The sequence below is a fragment of the Diachasmimorpha longicaudata genome, chromosome 16, assembly GCF_034640455.1.
Source record: "Diachasmimorpha longicaudata isolate KC_UGA_2023 chromosome 16, iyDiaLong2, whole genome shotgun sequence".
NCBI lineage: Eukaryota > Metazoa > Arthropoda > Insecta > Hymenoptera > Braconidae > Diachasmimorpha > Diachasmimorpha longicaudata.
The window spans coordinates 2,650,384-2,656,383 of NC_087240.1; positions in this window are offsets into that span (position 1 = coordinate 2,650,384).

Below are 6,000 nucleotides of genomic sequence, written 5' to 3' on the forward strand. Positions count from 1 at the left end.
CTCGGGGTTGATCTTCGGTCCACTCCGGATTGACCTTAGCCCGACCTCGGATTGACCTTGGACTGGCCTTGGATCGCGCCTGAGTCTTCAGCCTACTTTGCATTGACCTTGGTCCGACCTCGGTCTGACCTCCCAGCGGCCTGAGATCTGGGCTTGACCCCGGGCTCACCTTGGGTCTCCGTTGAGTGCTTCAAACGACCTTGGGCCGACTTTGAACCGACCTCGCGCCAACTTTGAGTAGATTTTGTCCGTCTTCTATTCTACATACCGCAAACCATCCCAGAATTGCGGTGAAAATCATCGGAATTGACTCCAGCGTTTTATACGGTTGAAGATCCCACTTGTGTATCGCATTATTAATCATCCCCAAAATACTTAAAAGCACAACCGCAAAAGTTAACGAAAAAACGACTTCATTCTTTTTTTTACTCGTCGGCGTTTTGTCAAAAACACTGTGAATCTCGGACAATCCCAACGTCCGTAGGAGAGAGTCGGACACTTTAAACATTTCGTTAAAGCCAATTTTCAATAGATATCCATTTTTATAAAATATTGAAAATTGTTTTAGAATATTCCGATGTTTTTGAGAAATTTTCGGTTTTGATAGTTGAACCTTTCCCGCCATTTTTGTCTAATCACAATAACTGAATAACTCGCACTGCCTTGGAAGCGTAGTTTATGCAAAATGGCCCACGTTTCACTTCAATTGTTGTTATCGATCTTTCGGCAATTTCGGAGCTCATTTTCCAATTTTCCAATCTATTTGTTTCCTTTCTTTTATGACTGAACAATTTTCCTTTTGTGACATGAACCTGCGGGTATTCGTTATTTGAGAATTCAATGGTAATTTTCACTGTTCTATCTCATTATTTTATATGTTGCGAGCCGCAGAGAGAAAAGTAATTTGAAATGTTTCTTGACAGTTGTTAGAATGTTTACATCTGCTCCCTTGAGATATTCCTCATTGTCAGGAACGTTTTGCTGGGGCAAAAATTTAATGCAGCTCTACTCTATTAAATTCGAAGATTATCGAAAACATCCCAAATATCTAGAAAATTCGATCTCATTTGGAATCATAATTTTTTCCTAAATTTATTTATCGTTTTTGTTTAAAGAACTGAAAGAATTTGAAGTTAACACGGTGTCTTATGGGAGAATGAACATTTCCGTCAAAGTCGATGATTAAAATCTGAATTTTTTATGATTAGACTTTAAAAAATTGAAGAAATTTTTGACAATTCGTCGAAGGTCATCTATTCCTTGGAAAACAAGTTACTTGATTTGTTTATAAGAAAAAAATATTTTTAACAATATTAATACTTTCCTAAAGTTTATTTACATAATACTCTCTGGTATGATTTTTGTTGAATTTTCCTCATGAAATTAGTCGGAAAATTTAGTAGATGAAAATATTCAAAAGTAGCTTATCCGGCCGGTAAATTACTGACCTGATCTACTTTTTATGAACTCTATGAGCTCTACCCTTTTATGAAATTCTAAGATTTTCGAAAACTACACAAAAATTTCTAGAAAACTCAATATTATTTAAACTCGTAATTTTTCCCTCAATTCAATTGAATTCTAATTACTAACTGTCTATGACTTGTTTCGAATTTTACTCGTGCAATTACTTGGATTATTTTTCCCATCCAAATCTTGGCCAATAGGATTGCACCATTCGACGTTATTTTGTATAGTCAACACGGTATTTCAGCGGATATTCTTGGAAATTTCACTGGAAATTTTGCATGTTGATATATATAAAAAAAAACAAATGTTGAAGTAACCCTCAATTGTATCTGACAGATTAATGGCAATTCGTTGAAAATTATGTCTCATGGTGCAATTCTATCGGCCAAGATTTGGATGCAAAAAATAATCCCCCGAATACCACTCGAACTTCGAAATTATCTGATATTTCCCTCAAGGTTCCCTACAAACAAATAAGCTCGTCAAGTTTTCCAGAAAAATCACTCGCGCTTCGCGCTCGTGATTTTTAAACTGGAAAACTTGACACGTTCATTTGTTTGCAACGAACCTATCGGGAAATATCCGATAATTTCGGAGCTCTTGTGGTATTATATGCGAAAATTTGGCAACTGAAAATCATGAAAATCAGCTTTTCCCGTCGGTAAAATACCGACCCAGGGGTAAAGCTACTTTCATTTTTCCGTATCCCATTTTCATAAATAATTTGAACTCGGAAAATGCAGTTTCAAACCTCCTGTAGTATCAATAAAGCAATGCCCTTCCTTTCCAACCTACCTTACCGACTGCCAGTCCAAGAACCCTCTCTTATCGACATTAAAAAAATCCATCTCCAGGAAGACCGGGAGATGGTGCCCCAGAAGAGGATTTCAAATATCGGAATGAAGAGCTTAAATAAAATCTACAGTATCTGCATTTCCCGGGTTTTTCCCCGGGATTTTCACCACGACTTGAGCTAGTTGCCCTTGTCATTACCCCTTCGGCTTGGGGTGGGTAACACTCCTGGCGAATTGGGGTGGTCCTTTGTTGCTTCTCCAATGGGGTGTTTCACCCCTCGTATGAACCATTACGGCGCATGGAATCGACGCGCGAGTTTTGTAAATCTACGAATTGTGAATTGCGGAAATTATGTGGTGGTGTTGGAGAAATCTTGTTGGATAAATTTCCTGAAAATTCAGCGATAACACTGATTACTCCCGAGGAATTCCACGAGTGATATATTGGGGATTTATTTATCACCTTCGGAGGCCTATCTTTAGTCCCGTATCACGTTATCTGTCTTGAAATTTTTAGTTTGGTCTGATTTTTTAATAATCGAACGACGTAATTGGCGTTTAACGCAATATCATCCGGGAACATTGACGGAAGTATTGATTTATGAAATTTGCAAAATTAATTCAATTGTTTTTTGAGGGCGAATGGATTAATGAGTGTGATAAAAAATGGGGAATTTAATTTGCATTCGATTACTGAAGTGAGTAGTTTGTGTTCAGGATATTTTCACACGGAAAAAAATGGGAGAAAAATTACCGAAAGAGGTTGATAACTGGGAAGGTCATTTGATATGCAATAATTTGATTTTTAGAATTTATTAAGGAAAATTGTGAGGGAAATTCAGAGAGAAAGAGAAATATTCAGGAAAAAATACGGAACGCTCTGAGAAAATGTGGTTTTTGTTCAAATTACAGGAGATTTCCGCGTATTTCAGTAGAAAGTATTTAATTAGTTGATTATTTGATTACTCAATTCATCAATTAAAAATGATATTCGAGAAAAATTACGGTATGTTAGAGATTGAGTAATTTTTCAATAATTTTTCCTTAACGTCATGCAAAAACTCAAGGTTCTTTCTGAATTTTTCTCTGAATGACATCTCAGTCTACAATTACCAAACTTTTTGGGTAATTTCCATTGCACATTTCTCTTCGTCGGGAAAATATTTCGCCCCAAATATTCGCAAATATTTAAAATTGTCTGGAATAAGGAAATTTCTTAAAAATCGAATGCAAATCAACACTAGAACTATTGTTTAATAAAAAAATCACTCATCTTCCTTGAAATTTATCAAAAAATTAAACGAAATACTAATCCAAAATTGCCTACCCCTCATTTTTTCCACGAATTTCCCACCATTTTCTCCCCAGAAACTACTTTTTACCAAAAAAACAATTTTTCATCACTTTTTGTCTTCATTACTTTTTTTAATAATCAATTTTCTCCAACAAGAAATTCAAAAAGTCCACCACATCCCAAACAATTCTCCCTGCACCACGTTGACTTATTTTTTAATTAAAAATCAAAGGAAGTGCGGCAGTCCTTCACTCATCTCCCCTGAAATTCCGGAAAAAATTTAATTCATCAGAAAAAGCCATAAAAAGGGGTCTGCAAATTTCATCGTGTTGCCAGAGGCAACGCCTTTCCCACTCGACTACTGTCGTGGGGCAAAGGAGAAGGGGGGGGGGCAACTACCATCCGTGTCTCTTTCACCTCCATTTTCCGGAAAAACCCGCGCCACATTTCCCGGAGAATATCCTCTTGAATATCGCTCTCGCGTGTACTGTTACCTCAGTAAAAATAAAACAGCGAAAAAATAACAGCTGAGATGATTCACATTTATTTTTCAATTCTCACGAGATTAAAATTTCATTGTGCAATTCCATCAGAAAATTCTTTTCAAATTTTTCCTTTTTTCTCTCACACAAATAAAAATAAATGAAAATTCTAAATTAATGGGAAAATCAACACCCAAGATTTCTCTAAAAAATCTTAACAAAGTGCTCATTGGGGGATGATAATTTATGATAATAAAATGAAATGCGAGATTAAAATTTCATTGCGCAATTCCACCAGAAAATTCTTTTCCAATTTTCCTTTTTTCTCTCACACAAATAAAGATAAATGAAAATTCTAAATTAATGGGAAAACCAACACTGAAGATTTCTCTAAAAAATCTTAACAAAGTGCTCATTGGGGGATGATAATTTATGATAATAAAATGAAATGCGAGATTAAAATTTCATTGCGCAATTCCACCAGAAAATTCTTTTCCAATTTTCCTTTTTTCTCTCACACAAATAAAGATAAATGAAAATTCTAAATTAATGGGAAAATCAACACCGAAGATGTTTCTAAAAAATCTAAGCAAAGCGCTCATTGGGGGATGATAATCTATGTTAATAAAATGAAATGCAAGATTAAAATTTCATTGTGCAATTCCACCAGAAAATTCTTTTCCAATTTTCCTTTTTCTCTCACCCAAATAAAAATTAATGAAAATTCTAAATTAATGGGAAAACCAGCACCGAAGATTTCTCTAAAAAATCTAAACAAAGCGCTCATTGGGGGATGATAATTTATGTTAATAAAATGAAATACGAGATTAAAATTTTGTTGTGCAATTCCATCAGAAAATTCTTTTCCAATTTTCCTTTTTCTCTCACACGAATAAAAATAAATGAAAATTCTAAATTAATGGGAAAACCAATACCAAAGATGTTTCTAAAAAATCTAAAGAAAGTGCTCATTGGGGGATGATAATCTATGTTAATAAAATAAAAAGCCAGATTAAAATTTAATTTTGCATTTCCACCAGAAAATTCTTTTTAAATTTTCCTTTTTTCTCTCACACAAATAAAGATAAATTAAAATTCTAAATTAATTGAAAAACCAACACCGAAGATTTCTCTAAAAAATCTAAACAAAGCGCTCATTGGGGGATGATAATCTATGTTAATAAAATGAAATACGAGAAGGGGTGGAAGGTAGGGGGATGAAACTGAAGGGAGAAAGAGGAGAAGACTTTTCTCCGGTACAACGACTTCCGTGGCATGCAAGGAGTGGCGAAGGGGGGAGGGGGGTTCATCGACCCTCCTAAGCATCAGAGAAAATTCTATGGGGTCGGTAGGACAAGCCCCTTTTTTCTGCAACCAAGGGGTGAGACCTCGGTCCCCTCCCCCCATTCTCTCTCTCTTTATCCCATGAAAACCCCAACGGAATCGTTCGGCTTTTCCCAATGCTGCTGAGAAATCAAACGTTCACTATTCGTTAATATTTATTGGAATATTTACGTTATTTCTCGTGGAAAAATTACTGGACCTGAGAGACTCATTACATATTATTATTATTAGATTTTAAAGATGGTGGAAATAATTTTTTGATCGTTAAATTATGAGTTGTTCGACGGTTTTTAAAATTTTCTTATCAACTTTTGTAATAAATTTTGAGGTGAAGTTTTTTTTGTGAGGAATGATACGATAATATTTTTTAGATTTAATTAGTTTTAGTAAAAATAGTTCTTTGGGAACTATCATTAGCTGGGGAAAGTAAAAGTTCATTTGTAATTGATAATATTTTATGATTTTTACAAACGAATGTTCAGTACTATAGCATAATTAATTATTAGATTATTCCTTATAATAACCGATAAATTGATCAGTTATAATAATTTTTACAGACATTTTTTTGTTAAAATATCTTTACAATTTCAGTAAATAATTTTGGAAAATGTCTGTT